Source organism: Podarcis raffonei, chromosome 15, assembly GCF_027172205.1.
Source record: "Podarcis raffonei isolate rPodRaf1 chromosome 15, rPodRaf1.pri, whole genome shotgun sequence".
NCBI classification, from domain to species: Eukaryota; Metazoa; Chordata; class Lepidosauria; order Squamata; family Lacertidae; genus Podarcis; species Podarcis raffonei.
In genome coordinates, this window is record NC_070616.1 from 11430386 (window position 1) to 11451474 (window position 21089).

A 21089-nucleotide genomic window follows, 5' to 3' on the forward strand; every position below is an offset into this window, starting at 1 on the left:
GCCTTATTTATTCCTTCTCCTGTCTGTAGTACCTGCACCTCTCAGGAGAGGAACCACATAAACGTATGCAAACACCTCCACCTGACAGCTTCTTGTCAGAATCTCTCTTCTGTTGAGCCAGTCTAGCTCAGTATTATCTGCACAGAGTAACTGGCAGTGATTTCCCAAGGTTTCAAGCAAGGGGTGCAATTCAGATGTGGAGGTTACTGTGTTAAGTTTTCCTGGTTGCAGCGGTGGCTCCCCTGTCCATTTTCTAATGCTCCTTTCACACTGCATTCCCTGTTTGTTGTGTTATAGAACTGTGGCTTTTTGATCGACACAGCACCATGTCATGCTAAATTTCACATGCACCCTGGGCGTGGAGTGGCACGACAACAAGCGCCAATGGACATGCTGCCTCCTTTAATGCTTCTGCTGCCCCATGATTCAGCCATGGAAATGTTGGTAAATAACTACACTGGAATATTTCCCCAAATTTTGCTAGACAGCATTCTCCATGAAGACCACAGGCAAAAAAACTCTCGTGATTTTCCAGAGAGTTGCAAGCAGTGTTAGAAACTCAGGTATATAAGCTAATTGCCAAACGGCGCCTTAAACCTAGGTTACGGTTGCCACAATGGAATGTCTAGGCACCTTTTTTTTGCAATTGATTTCAATAATAATAATAATAATAATTCATTTCTATACAGCTTTATAGTCTAAAGAAAAGCATCTCAAGGCACTTTACAATGCATTGAAACATCAAATAAAACAGTCCAGGATAAAAGAAATGAAAGCTTCAAGAAAAATCCTTCTCTAAATGACATTTTGCTTTCCCCATATTTATTCCTGCCAGTGCTGCTGCCAGTCAGTGTAGGCAATGCTGAAAGAGATGGACCATTGATCTGATTGGCTGTAAGCCTGTTACCTCTATTCCTCTTCCATAGACAGTGGGAGGGAGGTCTTGGAAGCTGCCAACAACCCTTAGCATCTGAACAGCAGACCAAGTAAGTAAACAGATCACTTGATCACGATCTTTCTAACGATGCTGAGAAGGATAGCATTTCTCTTTAAAGCATTCCAACTATTTTTCAGGGAGCATCCATATATATTTTATGCAATTCAGTGTCCTCGGCTGCCCTGGGCAACGTACATGGAAATCCAATTCCTTCCTCTGCAATTTCACTTCTATCAGCTGCCTGGGCACGTAACACTAAGCCATGGTTTGCTTTAACAATGCTTGGCTGAACAAACCAGGTTCATTCTCACAGGCGGGCCAAGTAACCCTGGCTTGTTCCACTCAACATTGGCTCCATTTTCAGTCTACTCTTACCTTGCCCCTCTGTAGCAGGGTGAGCCTCTGGGGCAGGGCTCTGAAACAAGCCAGGGTTGTGGATTGGGTGCAGTGGGAGAGCACGGTTAATGAAAGCCAAGATTCGTAATCCAAACAAACCATAGTTAGCTGGCCTGGGTGGTTTTGGGTGTACAAACCATAGTTAAGCCAACCATGGTGTAGTGTTATGTGTGAACCTGACCATGTAGTTGCGGTAGTTAAGAAGGTATATTTGATACGCCACAACAGAGGGGCTATCGCTGGTAAACAGGGACAACAAACAGGGGAATAAATATAGATGATTACGGTGACATATCGTCAACTGATAGCCATTCCCCAATCCCTGCAATGGCAGTCGCTGTTTTAAGATTCTGCCATTCTTTTTCTGTCTTAGGCTGAACTTCTAAAGCAGAAGGACAGGATTGGGAGGGACGGACCATATTTGGCTTTGGGCAAATTGCTTGTTTTGATTCCCCCTAGCAGCATCTTTCTTTATTCATTTTCAAAATGGTTCCTTTTGTCTCTAATTTAGCGGTTTGAGAATTGTGCTCCTGGAAGGGAGGAAAGGGGAGGGAAAGGAAAACTCCTCCGCTTTGATGTTTGTAATTCATTAACGATATTGGTGCCTCTCGAAACATCACTGTCTCGTTCCCCGTGGGAATGACACCTGCATAAATGCAACCCTCTCAGCAGAGATGCTTACGGGCCACTTCACGATGAAAGCTGACTTGGGCAACACCCAAACTGACTCTGAAGGCAAGCAATGTAAACATATATGGAGCTTGTCAAAAGCAGAGTGGGACGGGAGGGGGGCAGCGGGGTAGATAAATAATAGGGCCTTTTCTTTTCTTTTGCATCATTAGCGCAGGAAAAGGGTTGTACAGTGGTACCTTGGTTGTCAAACTTAATCCATTCCGGGAGTCTGTCCGACTTCTGGAACCGTTCGAAAACCAAGGCACGGCTTCCGATTGGCTGCAGGAGCTTCCTGCGCTCAATCGGAAGCCAGGGAAGCCGCGTCGGACATTCGGCTTCCAAAAAACGTTCACAAACCAGAACACTTACTTCCGGGCTTGCGGCGTTCGGGAGCCATTTTGTTCGGGAGCCAAGCCATTTGACAACCAAGGTACCTTTGTACTTTTAAATTTTTTTGCAAAGCTTTAGGAGTTGCAGTGGCCATAATGAATGAAAAATCGATAGGCTCTTACATTTTATCTACCCATTACATAGAACGAGGTGTTCATTTGACCTAGCTGAAGGTTCTCATCTGAACAACCAGATGCTTAACTGGTAATCAATCACAGTCCGTGCATCATTTGAAAAAAAAATAAGGCTTTGGAGCCATCTTGCCCCCAAATGGCAACCAGACATTCAATTTTGGTGACTTGGTTAAAAAAGCCGTTTGGTGCGTCGCTTATATTATGTGAGTTTCTAACACTGGATCAGAGTTCTCTTTCCCAATATGCAGCAGCTAAAAGCATTACTGGATCACAAAGATTCCTGCATTGCAGGGGGTTGGACTACTGGAGGATCCTTGGAGGATCCCTTCCAGCTCTGTGGTTCTAGGATTCCATGAAAGAAAGAAGCAAGAAAACAACCGATGATCATCAACAATCTTAACAACACAAAGAGCAGGAAAGGCGAGTCTGTTGTAAGAGGAGTGTTGGTGAATCATGAGCATAAAAAGGTAAAGGTAAAGGGACCCCTGACCATGAGGTCCAGTCGTGGCCGACTGGGATTGCGGCGCTCATCTCACTTTATTGGCCAAGGGAGCCGGTGTACAGCTTCCGGGTCATGTGGCCAGCATGACTAAGCCGCTTCTGGCGAACCAGAGCAGCACACAGAAACGCCGTTTACCTTCCCGCCAGAGTGGTACCTATTTATCTACTTGCATTTGATGTGCTTTTGAACTGCTAGGTTGGCAGGAGCAGCGACTGAGCAACGGGAGCTCACCCCGTTGTGGGGATTTGAACTGCCGACCTTCTGATCAGCAAGTCCTAGGCTCTGTGGTTTAACCCACAGCGCCAAGCTATGATCATGAGATACTAGCAACTGATTGACAGGTGCATTCTCTATGAAGAGTGACCCTTGCGTGCCAGAAGGAAATGCAGAGAGAAGAAGTGGTTTGGTCAACCGCTCCACACCTAACATGGTTAAAAGCTACAATAAAGCCTGAACAAAAATAACATCTAGTCACACATGTACTTGTATGATAATATGTTCACACATAAGCAGATCTGTCAGCAAACACGCCTATATATACTTTTTGTCTGAATACAAGGGGTCAACAGTGTGACTTTAAAGCAGGCATAGGCAAACTCGACCCTCCAGATGTTTTGGGACTACAACTCCCATCATCTCTAGCTAACAGGACCAGTGGTCAGGGATGGTGTCAGTTGTAGTCCCAAAACATCTGGAGGGCCGAGTTTGCCTATGCCTGCTTTAAAGCTTCAGTAAATGAGCAGTAGGGAAATAAGCAGGTTATGCAAGTGAATTATATACTGAGCATTCAGAATTTCCTGTTCATTTTTTAGCCATTTACTGTTTATGGCAAAAATCAATAAACGGGGGAAGAGTTATAACAACACACTACAATTAAACAAAATCCAGTCATGTTGCATCATGGTTAACTCACTTCAAAAGCTCCTGAAATCAACCAAGATTCTGCCCTCCTGATGATTAAACATATCTCATCTCTAAACTATATATAAAAAAAAGTTTTCAAAATATTTGAATGGTCAGTCTATCAAATAATCTTTTCTACTTTTGCCAGTCAAATACCCAGTCCTGAATGAAAAACTCTGGTCCAGATATTACTGGAGAGACCCCGGGGGCACAGGACACAGAGGTATCTCACCTAATGACTCCTACAAAAACCTGGAGCCAGCACTGCAGCCCAGAACTAGTATGGTGTGATGGTTGATGTGTCGGACTGGGGGTGGATCTAAACACAGGGAAAAACCGCTATAAATAAGTCAGAAATTAGATCATTTTAACAAAAGGGGGAAAATCCCTATGGGAAATTATGTTGTAAAATTTTCCTGCTCTCTGGCACCACCTGGTGTTGCAGGTTCATAGTGCATTCAAATCGCTGTTTCTCTACTAACGTAGCTGAGTCTTAGGAGCTGACAAACCAGGGTTCAAATCCCCATTCAGCCACAAACTTTGCTGGGTTACCTTGGCCCAGACATGCGCTCGCTCTGTCTCTCTCTGCCTGGCCTACCTCACAGGGTTGTTTTGAGGACCAAATGAGAACTGCATGTGCCATCTTGAGCTCCTTGAAGGAAAGGCGAGATACAAATGTGATGATAATAATAATAATAATAATAATAATAATAATAATAATAATAAAAGGAAAGGGTGGGAAGGAGACGCATTTCCTCTGCCCACCTCGCCGTTGACTGCAGCTTCCTCTGCGCTTCTCTTTTTAAATCAATACAACCTGACACTAATTCTAATGGTTTTAATAAATGTTTAATGCCTCACTCAAAGGCCTCCCGCCTCTCGCTCCCCACCGCAAGATTTGTATTAATAGCGTTGGGGCCCGATTTCACCAGGGTTTTTAAAAACTGCTTGGCATAGGTGCTTGTCCTTAAAAACGAGAAACACTCTCCATGGCGGCTTCTCTTCATAAAACTGGTCAGAGAAGCTGTGGCAAGAGGCCAGCAAGGATGGAGAGAGGAGAGGCGGCGAGGGGGGAAACTCACATGAGGTAAAATGAGGCAGAGGGAGAAGACAGACCACTTGAGGCTGCTATGAACAATGTCTACGATCCGGAAGCAGGCGGGGTGACTGAAAGTCTGCCCCCCAACCATCTTCAAAACAAGCTTTCATCTCCCTTCCACAGCCAGGGTGGACGAGACACAGGAAATCTGGGGTTGGATCCAACCCACAACCCTGAGATGAAGAATCTCATACTCTCCAACATTCCTCAGATGCAAATAGACACATTTCTTACTCCCCACCCAACTGACCCTCCTTGACCCCCCATTTTTTTGCACAAAGCATTCAAAAATAAAGAGTCCTTGCGCTCCGCTTCTCCTTTTTTCTCACCCAGCTGCCCAAGGGAGAAGGTCAGCAGCACCCATAGAGAGGATGGGATGCTCCTTCTAAGCCGCCGTCGCTCAAGACAAACGCCGGCTTGTCTTCCTCCCAAAACTGGGAGTCCCTTCCATCTCTACACTTCTCCGATCTAACAATCAATTCCTTTTCCCAGGGGGCACTGGGAACTGTAGCTCTGTGAGCGAAACAGGGATCCTTAACAACTCCCAGCACCCTTTAACAAACTACAGTTCCCAGGATGCTTTGAGAGCAACGTCAGAAACACAGGTATACAGTGGTACCTCTGGTTACGTATTTAATTCGTTCCGGAGATCCATTCTTAACCTGAAACTGTTCTTAACCTAAAGCACCACTTTAGCTAATGGGGCCTCCCGCTGCGGCCGTGCCGCCGGAGCATGATTTCTGTTCTCATCCTGCAGCAAAGTTCTTAACCCGAGGTACTATTTCTGGGTTAGCAGAGTCTGTAACCTGAAGCGTATGTAACCTGAAGCGTATGTAACCCGAGGTACCACTGTATAATCTAATCGCCAAATGGCCTAGGTTACGGGTTGCCGCAACAGAATATCTAGTTGCCTTTTATTTTCTTGCAGTGGTTTATTATAATTATCATTAATAATTTCATTTCTATACTGCTTTATGTTTTAAAGAACAAATCTCAAAGCACATCAAAACATCAGCTAAAACAATCCAGAACAGGACAAACACTAGCCTCGTGGAAAATGTTTCAGGTCCTTCTAAGAGAGACATTTTACTTCCCCTAGTAACCAACCTGGCATTCAGATATCTCCATGTGGTCACAATTGGACCCACGCCAGCTGCAAAACGCTCCTGGCGCCTGGATAATTTCTAGCACTTTTGGCGAAGGGTATAGGAAGATGCCTCAGACTGCATGAGACCATCAGTTTACCTAGCTCACGCATGTCCAAAGTCCGTTTCGGGGGCCTAATCCTGCCCACCAGTCGATTTAATCTAGCCCCCGTGGCAGTATACGTCCTGAGGTAAAATCCGGCCCTCACGCATGTTCACTTCATCAAATCTGGCCCTCTTTGAAAAAAGTTTGGGCACCCCTGACCTAGCTCAATACGATGAACCTGTCCACACCTAACAGATCTCAGCACCTGTTAACCTATTACAGTTCCCAGGATGCTTTGGGAGAAGCCATGGCCGTTAAAGTGGTGTAATAGTACTTTAAATCCTCTCTCAGCCTAACCAACCTTGCGAATCTGATTGGGAGGATCAAATGAGCTCAGTACGTGCCCAGCCTTGAGGTCCTTGCAGAAGGGACAGGCCAGCAAGGCAAGAAATAAAAAAATAATCATAGTATTCTACATCTGCCGTCGGAAGGCGCAAGGAAAGAGAAGGAACAGGCTAGCCCTTAACAATAGAAACTCAGCTGCTGTCTACTCAGCCCAGTATCTAGATTAAAATCACACAGAAAACGTTCCATGTGACCCAGATATGATGGCAGGCGTCTACTTTTTCGGCCCCGGAAAATAAGTGGAATTCAAAACCTGTGCCTTATCAGGAAAGGCTTGTGGCGGCCAAAGCGGTTTCAGAATACACTTCGGACTTGGATCGGTATCACCGGCCGTCACTCTAGGCGCTAGATAACAAAAAACGGAGGTCATCCTCAGCCGCCTTCCCGTGCTAAAGCGCCAGGTAACTGGGTGCAGGCCAAACAAGGAGAGAGGGAAATGAGATCAGACGTGGAAAAGCAGTTTAAGGGAGAATTTGTGTTCTCTCTCCCCTGTTCCCCCTCACTGTGAGAGCTAGCACACTGCACAGGCTGGATATAGGGAATGTTTGCAGCGATTCACCGCTGGGTTAAAAAGGGGGCAGTGTGGGAAGAGGGAGAGAAACAGCTTGAAGTGCAAGTGGTGAGAGGAAACTCACAAAGGAGGCTATATTTGCAAATGCAACATAATGATCCTCCCGCACTAGCAAGGAACCGAGTCTTGGGAACTCCCTGCCCATTGATATTAGGCAAAAACACCTGGCAAAAACTTTCTTTGTTCAATTAAACAAGCCACACCAGGCAAGCCATTCTGACACGCAATCCAATATGTCGTTTTGTTTTATAATGTATATATTTAAAATGGCCAATTTTATTTCCAAGGTAGAGGGGATTATTGGTCATTTCGATATGTTTTATGTAGGTTTTTTTGATGATTAAGCAGTATATAAACCCCATTAGTCGGTAGAAAATGAGACTCCTAAGCTCAGGGTGATGGCTTCAAACTCCACATTGGGCAAGTTTTCTGCATTGCAGGGGGTTGGACTAGATGACCCCTGGGACCCCTTCCAACTCTTATGATTCTGTGAAATAGGGGGCTGAGGTTCACACCATCTAGAAGCTCTCTCTTGTGACAGAGAGGCTGCTCAGGAGCTACTTAAGAACATCAGAGCAGCCCTGATGGATCAGAACGAAAAGGTTTGTCTGTTGTTGTTGAATTTATATACTGCCCTATACCAGGTCTCAGGGTGATTCACATTTATATTTTAAAGGGGGGTGGGGAAATATCAACATAGTTTACAACACGTTAAAACACCCAGTGAAACAATCCAGAACAGAACAAATTCAAGCTTCCGGGAAAATATTTCAGATCCTTCTCTCCAAGTGACATTTTGCTTTCCCCATATTTATTTATTGACCTACTGAATTTATAGAGCTGCCCCATAGCAGAAGGACTCTAGGAAGCCAATGTGGTGCAGCGGGTAGAGTGTCGGACTAGGAATCTGGGAGATCAGGGTTCAGTCATAAGCTCAATGGGTGGCCGTGGACCAATGGCTGTCTCTCGATCTAACCTACCTCACAGGGCTGTTGTGAGAATAAAATGGGGAGGGAAGAGCCATGTGTGTCACCTTGAGCTCCTCAGATATAAAAGCAATAATAAACATTCATGCAATTGGCTGTTATTAACTGTGGATTATATAGAACATTTAAATTCATGAAGTGCTTCCCAATGCTCAAATTATGGGTCCCCAATGCTCAAATTTGTCCCCAATATTTGTCCCCAATGCTCAAATGGGTAAGGTAAAGGTAAAGGGACCCCTGACCATTAGGTCTAGTCGTGACCAACTCTGGGGTTGCGGTGCTCATCTCGCTTTACTGGCCGAGGGAGCCGGCGTACAGCTTCTGGGTCATGTGGCCAGCATGACTAAGCCACTTCTGCCAAACCAGAGCAGCGCACGGAAATGCCGTTTACCTTCCCGCCGGAGCGGTACCTATTTATATACTTGCACTTTGACGTGCTTTCGAACTGCTAGGTTGGCAGGAGCAGGGACCGAGCAACGGGAGCTCACCCTGTCGTGGGGATTTGAACCGCCGACCTCCTGATTGGCAAGTCCGAGGCTCTGTGGTTTAACCCACAGCGCCACCCGTGTCCCAAATTATGGGTAAAGGGCTTTTATACCCAAAATCTGCAAATCTCCCTTCCAACAGCACTCAGTCCTAAATGCTATTTGTCCTCCTAACCTAGTATTGTCTGCTGGGCTATTGGGAAGTCAAGAGTTTTAATGAACATTTTGCCATCACCTCCAACCAAGTTCTGTCCCTTTTTTTAAACTGGCAATGCCTGGGATCGAACCTAAGACCTTGTGCGTGTTCGTTTGCAAAAACAAACAAACCTTGAAGCAGTTTACAAAAAGAATAAACAAAACAATTAAAATGTGATTGTTTGAAAACAGTAAAAAAGCAACAATCTGGAACATTAAAAATAAAATTAAAATCGGCACTAAACTAAAAAGCAGATTAAAACACACACATCAACTTTATTTGGACAGGCTTGTCTAATCAAAAAAAATTTTAGCAGGCACCAAAAAGAGAACAGCGAAGGTGTCTTCCTGATATCAATAGGCAGAGAGTTCCAAAGTACAGTGGTACCTCGGGTTACATACGCTTCAGGTTACATACGCTTCAGGTTACAGACTCCGTTAACCCAGAAATAGTGCTTCAGGTTAAGAACTTTGCTTCAGGTTGAGAACAGAAATCGTGCTCCGGCGGCCCGGCAGCAGCAGGAGGCCCCATTAGCTAAAGTGGTGCTTCAGGTTAAGAACAGTTTCAGGTTAAGTACAGACCTCCGGAACGAATTAAGTACTTAACCCGAGGTACCACTGTATAGGTTTCTTACAAATGCAGCTTGGTTATGGCATGGCACCTTAGAGAAGGGATTGACCAAACTGAATTCACTCAAAGCCACACAGTGAACTATGACAGAAGCAGGTGGGGGGGGGAGTACCCTTCTGGGCCAAGCATGACTCCTTATGCACAGGAAAAAACACTCCCTCTCTCTTGAAAGACACACATGAATATATACCCATCATCCTTGACGCACAGAATTGTCACGCACCCATCACCCTGCTTGCCATCTCCACCACCGAGCACAGAGCCTGCGCAGGTGAATAGCCCCGTTCAATTTTTCCATTAACAGGTAAACCTGAACTGGAAAATGTGCCGGCATGTGCAACATACCGAGGGGAATTTAATCCGACAGGAACTCTTGCGGCACGTTGCCCTTCCTGACCGAATTCCTCAATGTGTCATTTTTTTTAAAAAAAGGAATAAATCTTTGCCAGGGTGCAACTTGCCAGGCAGACCTGGAGTTTAACCTCTCCCCTGCCCCCCCTCTGCCCCTCTCTTCCGCAACAGCCCTGCTTGCAATTTCCCTTCAGAAAGGGCAAAGCGCATGGTCACATTTTTCTGTGTCTGGTTAGCAGTTTTCTATTATTATTATTTTTTAAAAGACCTAGGGAGTGCCTTGCCGGTTAAACCACCCGTTTCTATTTTTAAGCCGTACTGCTGTGCTGGGTTATCCACACAAAACACACACACTTTCCTGCTGCAGCCTCTTCCCTGCTTGTGGATAAATCTGTTTTGGGGTTGTTTTTTTAAAAGCGACTTGCCTTCTTGCAAAGTGCCGCAAAGCTGATCGATGCAACTCAGGAGGAAGGCCTGGCTGCCCCTGCTGATGCCAAGTCATTCAGGAATACTCTGGAGGTGCCAGTACAACCCCCCCCTTTTACTTTATATTAAAAAAGCATCAGTCACATGCACAGGGGTGGGGGAATAAATCTGCACCCACCCCACCAAAGATATGGGTTTGGGGGGGGAGCAGAGAGGGCTGAAGTCAGACCAGCTCTCCAGGTATACGGAGGCAGGGAATATTCCCAACCCGACCTGGAGATGCCAGGGATACAGACCACCCTCCTCCTAAAGCTCTGGTCCTCCTTTTTAAAAAAAAAAATGTACTGTAAATACAACACCAAGTACAGAAAGGATAACTGAGGCTAAATGCAGTGAAACAGAGAACCTTCCAAAACCCAGCATACTTTTTCCTTTTGCTGGGGGTGAGAACAGGGTGACCAGGGTTTACCCAAAGCTCAGCCCAACGTCCCTTTTTTTATTTTACTCCAGAGCTAAACTGCCAAGCATCCGAAGGGCGAAGCCTCTGAGCATGTACAGAGCGCCTTTTGCTCACCCATGAATCAAACAGCAAGCAGGCCGCACGCACAGGGAGGGAAGGGATTTCCACTTTTTGAAGGCTGGGAGGGAGCCAGGTGGGTGCTTTTATTATAAAATTTAAGCAATAATCAGATCTCTCAGATTAGGAGAGAAATGTTACAAGGGATTGGTTAGAGTTGGGGGGAGAGATAGAGAACTGCCCTTTAAGAAAACAACAACAACTCGGGGCAGAACTTGGAGCAGAAATTGAAAACGTGATAATGATTGCCATAAATAGCTGTTCAGAGTAAGAATGCAGGCAGTGTCAAAATGGTTAAACCCCACTGAGTTCTCCCCTTCCTCACTGACAGTTTGCAGCCCAACATGAAATAGGAAGGCCCAGTCGAAAAGAGAAAAGACTGGATGCGTTTGCAGTCTGAAAAAGGGCTCCCAATTTTCAAGTTTGGGGAAGAGGGGAGAGGGATGAATAGCTGTTGCAAGTCCAGGTAGGTGCGGGGGTGGAAGAGAACCAGAAACTGCAGGAAAAGCAGCAAAGTGTTGTGGATGGGGGAGAAAGAAAGAAAGAAAGAAAGAAAGAAAGAAAGAAAGGGTGAAAGGTCTTAGTCAATCATCAACTCACTTTCCTATAGCTTGGCTTCCCCACACTGACCTCATTCCCAAACCGCAGAGGAGGAGGAGGATGCCAGAGGAAGACTCAAACCCCCCCTCCCCACACAAACCATCTCACCATCAACATTTCCTGCAACTCAGTTTGAAATTAACCTTTCCCCCAACCCACCCCCACCGGGACAAGAGGAAAAAGCACGGACGCAACCTGCTCTCCACCCCAAGACGCAAACCGTAAGCTCCCCAAAACACACACACACAACAAATAACGACTGCGATGTCTTACACCTGACACACATCAGGGCTGACTGGCCATCTAGCCCTCCTCCCCAACTCCTCCCGGGCAGACCAGCCCCCTCCCCACCGCACCACGTCTTTTAATTCCGAATAATCCCACCTCCCCCCCCCCCGCCCAGGAACATCCGCAAGACCGGCGCAAACTGCAAAACTGCGCGCCCGCAGAACGCGCGCGCGCAAAAATCAAGGCGCAAAAGAGAGAGGAGATGGGGGGTGGGGGATGCTCGCGATGCAAACGTGGGGGGGGGGGAAGAGGTGGGATGTGGATCTGGACCAGGGCAAAGTAGAAGGGGGTGTAGGTTGTGGGGGGGGGGTCTGGAAAAGTTACTCTTACCGCAAGGATCAGCCTCTCCCAGCTGCCGGCTCCTCCCGCCTGGATTGCAGGGTGGAATTAATCTGTATGGAGGAGGAGGAAGGAGAGAGAGGAGGGAAGAGGAGGAGGGTGGGGGGACTGGAAGGGGGGGTGGGGGTAATCGGCACCCTGGGCGCCCCGGGGGTGGGGGTGGATGCTACGGGGAGGGGGGTGGCGGGCCGAGCAGGGGGGGCCCATGCAGCCAGCCCCTTCCTCCCGGGGGCTGCAGCGCAGGCGAGCGAGGGGGAGGGCGCCTCTTTGTTCTGTAATCCCAGTAAAATTGCCACCCATTCGCCCCGGCTCTAATCCCAGCCCCGCTCAAGAGCCGCATCCATTGGCTGCCATTTACATACAGGATTAAGAGGCAGGGAAAGGGAAAGCAGGCAGAGAGAGAGAGAGAGAGAGTTTTACAGCAGCAGCAGCAGCAAATTGTAAACTGCAGGCGTGCAAGAGCTTTCTCGCTCTCCCCTTGTGTGTATCTTCCTGCCCGAGATAAATAAAGGCTTCCTTTTTTCCTCCAGTGTATTTTCTAGGATGCAAAGAAAACCCCGTAGCAGAACTTAGAGGAAGAGGCCCCCCTCAAGTTGGATGGCTTTAAAAAGGCGGATTGGGACCAGTTCGTGGAGGAGGAGGCTGAGGGCTGCAGAGGGGGCGACGCTCTGCCCCCACGGGTCGGAGGCAGCAGTGTCGGTTGTTGGAAACCCCAAGAGGGGAGAGTTGCTTTTGTGCACGGATCCTGCTGGAGGGTTTCCCTCGCCTAGGTGCTGAGCCAGGGTGCTGGGCAGGAGGGGCTGCTGGCCTGATCCGGCAATGCTCTTCTGTCTTTCTTATGGGTTTTCAGCTCAGCGGAGGAATCCCGCAAAGCAGCCCAAGAGGATCGGAAGGCAAATGCGCCGGCGGTTTCTCAAGGAGGAAGGGCTCATCCGCCCAAGTGCAGAGGTTGGGTGGCCACCTCCCATGTATGATCCAGTTGAGATTCCTGCATTGCAGCGGGTTGGACTAGATGACCCCTGAGGTGCCTTCCAGTTCTATGAGTCTATGTTCCTTGCAAGAGACACATGCAATGAAGCAGCCTTAGGGTGCCCTCCAGACGTTTTGGGCTACAATTCCCATCAGTCATGGCTGGGGCTCATGGGAGTTGTAGTCCCAAACTCCATGAGGGAAGGTTGTAAAATAAGCAATACCCAGTCTACAGTGGTACCTCTGGTTATGAACTTAATTCATTCTGGAGGTCCGTTCTTAACCTGAAACTGTTCTTAACCTGAGGTACCACTTTAGCTAATGGGGCCTCCTGCTGCCGCCGCTGCACAATTTCTGTTCTCATCCTGAAGCAAAGTTTTTAACCTGAGGTACTATTTCTGGGTTAGCGGAGTTTGTAACCTGAAGTGTATATAACCTGAGGTACCACTGTATTTGGGAGTGTGTCCTTATCGGGAGATTTTCAAAGTTCCCCTAAATGTTTTGATGGCTTTCAGCATGCTAGGCTATGCGACCTTCAGGTCAAATCCACACCGTACAGTGAAAGCGCATGGCTTCCCTCTGAAATAATCCCGGGAGCTGTAGTTTGCTGAGAGTGCTAGGAACTGTAGTTCTCTGCGGAGCAAACTACATTTCCCATGATCCTTTTGTACTGGAGAGCTGCTGCCAGTCAGTGTAGACTAGTCTGCCCCAGCATCCTTGAACCACAGCTGTCTTTGGCTCCCAGCATCAAAGAGCTGAGCAAGTTGAAAAGCACAGATCCCATGGGGCTGAACTCTGAGGAACTTCACGTCCTGCATCTATTGGGGAAACTGTCCATTCATTTATAACCTTTGCATCCTGTTCGTTAACCAGCAACTGACCTCTCCTCATGCCCCCTGATGGCTAAGCTTACTCTGGAGTCTTGGGTGAGGGACTTTGTCAAAAGTGTTTTGCAGTCTAAGTGCATCAGGTCAACTGTATCCTATCCGAGTTAAATCATTGGCAATTTGCTTTTATTATTAAAGATTTTCTTGATTTACAAAAGTGTGTGCAATGTCTCTCTTTCATATTCCCCCCCCCCCATGTAACATTTTTACAAATCAGTTTCATTTGTTGAGACATTGGGAAGAAAAGGGGGAAAGAGGTGGATGGAGGGGGGGAAGATGGGTGGGGGTGGGGTGGCGATGTTTCTATTTTACTTACTATACGTAGGGTTTGGTGTCAGCGTTGCTTGTGCAGGTTCTCTGCTGTGCACTTGTGTTCCTTTGGTGGTGAGAGAGGTTGGGGTTGGCCTAGGGTGTGGTTATTCATTTGTGGTTGGCTGTGGGGGTCTTTGTTTTCATGTGTGAGTGGGTGTTTTGGATCAGGTTAGCCATATTGATTTGTACGCTGTTGGTGAATTTTTGTCATTGTCTTGTTGGGCTGTGTATGTGATAAAGGGGAGCCATACTGGGGTGAAGGTGTCTTCTTCTATTTGTCCCTGTGTCAGTTTTAGTTTATTGGTTAATTTTTCTAGTAGGGCTGTTTCCCATACTATTTGGTACCATTGGTCCATGCTTGCACATACCTCCACATGTGGTGGAAGTGCCCCAAAATCCAACTATACTGGACAACAACCATATGAGAAATAAGTAAAATAACCAAGCAAGTATTAGAAATCACCTCAGAATTGACCTTACTAAACATCTTCCAAGACAATAATGTCCACTTACACCACAAAGAACTCATAACCCACCAACTTTCAGCAGCCAGAAGCATCATAGCCAGACACTGGAGAGACCTATATTTTTTAATATAATGCCTGCCAAGGTGAGATGCTTCAGCCTATCCCATTCCTTTCCTTGGTGGGCAAATCCCCCTAACAGAGGGGGCACCATTCTATGCCCCACTGGGGTTGCTCTTTGCCTGCCTCCGTCTGTGCCCACTCACTGTGGGCCTGGGCTGCTTCCGCCATTCCCTGGGGAGCACAGCACACCAAGCGAGAAGCGAGCGAGCGAGCTGGGTGGCCATTCAGCAAGGAGGCCGGCCTCAGTGCAGTCTGGAGACCAAAGGGCTTCAGAAATGCGCTCTCGTGAGCACAAGGAAGGCAGACCGAGCCCTCCGGAGGCTCCGCAATTGCCAGCCTCTGCCAGGGACCTGGCAACCCTGCTAGGCCAGGCTCCGGGGCCCAGAGACCCCTGGCAACAGGCAAGCAGGGAGGAAGGGAAGGATGGAGAGATGGGGACGGGGCCCACCAGAATGTGCCTGGGCACTGTCAGCAGCATTCCCCTGGTCAGCTGCTCTGCCACTTTTGCTGGGCTGGGGATCCCCATGGAAGCCAGTGTCTGCATGGGGGGGGGCTCCTGGTTGCGCACCTTCAGAATTTTCTCCTGGGGCCACGGCCCCCTGCCTCCCACGCTATGCCACTGTGCTGGGTTAGAAGTACAGTGGTACCTCGGGTTAAGTACTTAATTCGTTCTGGAGGTCCATTCTTAACCTGAAACTGTTCTTAACCTGAAGCACCACTTTAGCTAATGGGGCCTCCTGCTGCTGCCGGGCCGCCAGAGCACAATTTCTGTTCTCAGCCTGAAGCAAAGTTCTTAACCTGAGGTAATATTTCTGGGTTAGCGGAGTCTGTAACCTGAAGCGTATGTAACCTGAAGCGTATGTAACCTGAAGCGTATGTAATCCGAGGTACCACTGTAGTCAGAGAGTAACAGGGGGCACATTATTGCTTGGGGCAAACCCCGTTGTGAGCAAATCCATCGCTCAACACCCCATAGAACGGGTCGCAACTGGGGGAAATGTAATACTCGACGGCCGCCTGGCAGCAATTTCGTGCTTGCTGAAGCAAAGGATTGCAGTAACTGAGCTGGGGGAGGTGATTCCTCCTTCCAGACGGTGACACACACCCCGTGAAGCGGCTCAGTACAGCCGTGCCCAAGGTCAGCCCGATATTGATCCATTTTTAAATAGGGCTCGCAAGTGGAGTTGGAACGGAAAGCCTCCTTCGATCCAGTTCTTAAATAAATAAATCTCCATTTATATTCAAGGGGCGGCAGGGCGGGAGAAAGCAGAAGCCTGCCTTTCTAGAATGGATAAATTACTCTCTCACACATCTCCAGTTTCTTGGGAGTAATTTGGGCTTCCACAAGTGGCTAGAGCAGCGGTGTCCAAACTTTTGTCAAAGAGGGCCAGATTTGATGAAGTGAAGGGCCGTGAGGGCTGACCAAAGTTGTTGAGCTTTTTAACGATTGAAATTGTTGAGTTGTTTTTTTTTTTCAGGATTTTACCCCAGGAAATAAACTGCCACAGGGGCTGGATTAAACCAACCAGCGGACCAAATTAGGCCCCCGAAATGGACTTTGGGCATGCCTGGGCTAGAGGGTGAATGGACAAAGGGGAGACTGATATCATTCGGAAAAGATCAGGGAGAGAGGAGAGATCCTGTCTGTTTTTTTCACCTCCAATGTGTGAATGTGATTTTTTGTGGCCTTCTGGTTCCACCTTTGCCGCATTGTACAGAGTGACACCTCCGGCCATTTCACTGCAGCGGCAAAACCTTCCAGGCTACCCCTGCCTTTTGACATCTGGTCGGCTACCATGAGAACAGGGTGCTCAGTTAATTGGACCATTGGCCAGATCCAGCAGAAATTGATAAATGGTAGGATTCTGATTATTTGGGATGTGAAGGGAGAAATACAAGCTGCAGAGGAATTCCTGAGCAAGCCTATGCAAAGCTAGGGCCATTAAGAAACATGACAAGGCCGGGGTAGGCCAAGGGTTTGAAAATGGTATAGGTGCAATATACTCTGAACAGAAAGCAAAATTAATTGTAAATAATGTGGTTACAGAAGAGTTCAAGATTGAAAAAGGGACACGTCAGGGGTGCCCTATCTCCCCACTACTTTTTATATCGGTCCTGGAGGTTTTGCTTAATATGATTAGGAGGGACCAGTTGGTTAAAGGGATTCAGGTCGGAGCTAAACAATATAAACTGAGAGCATTTGCAGATGACCTAGTACTTACATTACAAGAGCCAGAAGCTAGTACGAAAAGAGTTTTGGAAATAATTCAAGAGTTTGGTCAAATGGCAGGATTTAAATTGAATAAGTTAAAGACTAAGGTATTGGAGAAAAACTTAACGCAGGTTGAAAAAGAAAGGTTTCAGAACGAGACAGGGTTGACTGTGGTTAAAAAAGTGAAATATTTGGGTATAAATATGACAGCTAAGAATGTGAACCTATTTAAAGATAATTATGAAAAAACTTGGACAGAAGTGAAAAAAGACTTGGAGATTTGGTCAAACTTGAAGCTTTCCTTGTTAGGTCGAATTGCAGTTATAAAAATGAATGTATTGCCAAGAATGTTGTTTTTGTTCCAAGCATTACAAATAATGGATAAAATGGACTGTTTCAAGAAGTGGCAAAAAGATATATCTAAATTTGTCTGGCAGGGCAAGAAGCCCAGAATTAAATTTAAGATATTAACGGATTCAAAGGAAAGAGGGGGGTTTGCCCTGCCAGACTTTAAACTGTACTATGAAGCGGCAGCTTTCTGCTGGCTAAAAGATTGGCTGCTTCTTGAAAACACAGACATTTTGGATTTGGAAGGTTTTAACAATATTTTTGGGTGGCATGCATATTTGTGGTATGACAAGGTTAAAGCACATAAAAGTTTTAAAAACCATATTGTCAGAAGAGCACTATTAAATGTCTGGGTCAGATATAAAGATTTGCTGGAAAACAAAACTCCAAGGTGGCTGTCGCCAATGGAGGCTAAGGCAGTTAAAAAGTTAAATATGGAGTCGAAGTGGCCAAGATATTGGGAAATTCTGGAAAAGGAAGGGGGCAAACTGAGATTGCAGAGTTTTGAGAAATTAAAAGGGAAGGTGAGAGATTGGTTGCACTATCACCAAATAAATGAAGTGTTTAAGTTGGACAGTAAAATTGGCTTCCAGGTGGAAAAATCAAAATTGGAGACTGAATTGTTAGAATCCAGTACTAAGAATCTGTCAAAAATGTACAATTTGCTGCTGAAATGGAATACACAAGATGAAACGGTTAAATCAACTATGATTAAATGGGCTCAGGACATTGGTCATAATATTTTGTTTGCTGATTGGGAAAAGTTGTGGACCACCGGGAAGAAATTCACGGCATGTAATGCCTTAAGAGAAAATATTATGAAAATGATCTATAGGTGGTACATAACCCCAGTCAAGCTTGCAAAGATTTACCATTTGCCTGACAATAAATGTTGGAAATGTAAAGAAAAGGAAGGCACATTTTTTCACCTTTGGTGGACGTGCCCAAAGATTAAGGCATTCTGGGAAATGATCTATAATGAACTTAAAAAGGTATTTAAATATACCTTCCCTAAGAAACCAGAGGCCTTTCTCTTGGGTATTGTCGGCCAAGGGGTGTTAAAGACGGATATAACTTTCTTTATGTATGCTACAACAGCAGCTAGAATACTCATTGCGAAGTACTGGAAGACACAAGATCTACCCACACTGGAAGAATGGCAGATGAAGGTGATTGACTACATGGGCTTGGCAGAAATGACGAGCAGAATCCGAAACCAGGGAAGAGAAGCAGCGGAAGAAGAATGGAAAAAGTTTAAGGACTATCTAAAGAAATATTACAAAATTAATGAAAGTTAGAATGATGTTGGACTGGAAAGTAAATGGTTACTATTAGCAATGGTTAAGATAAGGAGAATAAGGAAGATTAGCTTAAATTTAAAGTAAAATAAGGGAAGATTTGCTGAGTAATTGATTAGAATCTGGAATACAGAAAAGGGAGGCATGAGGAAGTCGGGGAAGAAAGGTATAAGAAATTAAGATATGAAATGGTACTTGTTTTTTGTTTTGTTTTTGTTTTTGTTTGTTTATGTATTTGTTGTTTTTATGTTATGTTTGTGTGGTTATAAAAACTGTTTAATAAAAAATATTAAAAAAAAAAAAGAAACATGACAAGGCCATTGGCAATACAAGAGAACTGTCCTTCCCGCTTGCCCTGAGGTGTGAACAGAGGCTGGGGATTTGGAAGCTTACCATGGTAACTGGGTGCGAGGTGTCAGGAAAAGAGAGTTTTTAGCAGGGTGTTCTGGGAAGAAGACTGGGATCCATCTTGGGCAGGCTGGCTGAAGGCTGGCTGGGAGAGATGGCTTGGATTCCAGAGCTGCACTGCTGTGGGGGACAAACCCCTCTTGGGATGATTATGCTGTAAGATCTGGACTCCCTCCACGCAGATGGAACGTGTAAACAGGTGAATAAACCAATTTGTTAAAGCTTCAACAGTCTCCACTGTGTCTCAGTTCTCCAAAGGAACACAGACCCTTTTGTAACATTATGTTGTCGTTGAGCCTTGCCTGAGCCACAAATTCTGGCATCTTCCTGTTATCTTTTTCTCTGTCCTTTGGTCTACCCGAGTCCAGATTGGGCTTTGTCGGTGTCTCCCTGGAGAATAGCACCTGTCCACCAGACTCGGTGGTGTGATCTGCCCAAGTGATGCTGGGGAGGCAGGATTTTAAAGAGCCCTTTGCTCAATGCTGATTGGCTGAAGTGCATAAGGGGAGGAGCCCGCCAAAGCATCTTTTTGTACTGTGGTGGAAAGCAAGTGGAGGAAGCCTTCACTTCAAGGTGTGCAGGAGTGAGATGCTTGCTCTGCAAGCAGTGCACTGGAGAAACCTTGCTGGGGCCCTGAGATCATATTCTTATATTCTCTTGTAAGAAACATTGGGGAAGGGTTCGTTTGTTTTTAATGTGGGCATAATGCTGATCAGTGCAGCACAGAGATTAGGGCAGGAGTGGCTAAACTGTGGCTCTCTAGATTGTGTTGGACTCCAACTCCCATGAGCCCCAGCCAGCAGGAATGATGGGAGTTGGAGTCCAACGGCGTTTGGAAGGAGACAGGTTCTGAATCATAGAATTGTAGAGTTGGAAGGGTACCCGAGGATCATCTAGTCCAACCCCCTGCAAAGCAGGAATCTTTTTGCCCAAAGTGGGGCTCAAACCCACAACCATAAGATTAAGAGTCTCCTGCTCTACCGACTGAGCCATTCAGAGTGTTGGACTAGGATTGGGAAGACCAAATCCAGCCACAAAGCTCACCAGATGTCCTTGGATGAAACTAACCATCAGACTAACCTTGTCTTGGGGATAAAATGGAGGGGAGACAAAACCGAAGCTTGCTGTCTTGAGTTCACTGGAGGAAAGGCAGGCTATAATAATCTCAAATAAAAGCAAATAAACATGGTTGGTCCTTCAACCTTTTCTGAACTCCGGGTTCAAACTCTCGTGCCCTTAGCACCAAAAGTTGTCCAGAATGTTTTTTCCCCTCAGGATCCTTGTTCATCTCCAACAAGAGATTTTCCCAAGACAGGCAGCTCGCTTTATTTTTCTCCTCCCGACACCCCACCCTGCTTCTCCCTCTCCTTCTTTCACAGCTCCCCTGGCTATTTGTAATCCCGATGCCTTATTGAGATTCAAAGGCACACTTCAGATCCTTCATCCTGTGCATAATTCTTTTTAATTAATACTTCAAACGGTTTAAATGCAAGAGCCATATTCTTTCCTCTAGCAAAGTCTGACAGCATCTTGGGTGCCCCAAAGCCTTCCTCTCACTTTTTGCTCGGAACTAAAGCTCCGTATATGTGCTTTAAAAAGAAGAAAAACAACAGAGAGAGAGAGAGAGAGAGAGAGAGAGAGAGAGAGAGAGAGGATGCACTATAATAAGAATGGGATGCGAGGGAAGGGAGTATACACCGTCCATATTTTCACTTCATTGTTGCGAAAACACAGAAAGGTGTAAAGAACATGAGGGAAGGGAGTTTGGTCTACACTGAGATGTTTTGGTGCCAAGCAATTCAAGGTGGCACCCCTGCACACACACACATTTATCGACACACAGGGCGATTTACATAGCCGACCTGCACAATGCCAATTGAACAAAGCTGTTCCTTTCAGAGGGGCTTGCTGCTCTGATTCCTGTGCACTGACCCTCATCCCCTCTCCGTCTTCTGCCACTCTGTGAAGACTTCCTGGTTGGCTCTGTGTG

The 21089-nt window shown here is 46.4% G+C and overlaps 1 protein-coding gene and 1 long non-coding RNA gene across 3 annotated transcripts in view; one reads left to right on the forward strand and one right to left on the reverse strand.

Moving 5' to 3' along the window:
* The window catches only part of GTF2IRD1 (GTF2I repeat domain containing 1), an 82397-nt gene extending 70196 nt beyond the window's left edge, over window positions 1-12201 (reverse strand). For both annotated transcript variants that reach the window (XM_053366326.1, XM_053366323.1), the window contains exon 1: window positions 12070-12201. The gene's annotated coding sequence lies outside the window, so the exon portion shown is untranslated. The remainder of the gene's footprint in view (window positions 1-12069) is intronic.
* Window positions 1-14091, forward strand: part of LOC128402333 (uncharacterized) — a 50324-nt gene extending 36233 nt beyond the window's left edge. Inside the window, exon 2 of the long non-coding RNA XR_008327666.1 lies at window positions 13750-14091. This is a non-coding gene — a long non-coding RNA (uncharacterized LOC128402333). The remainder of the gene's footprint in view (window positions 1-13749) is intronic.
* Window positions 14092-21089: the final 6998 nt, after the last annotated feature.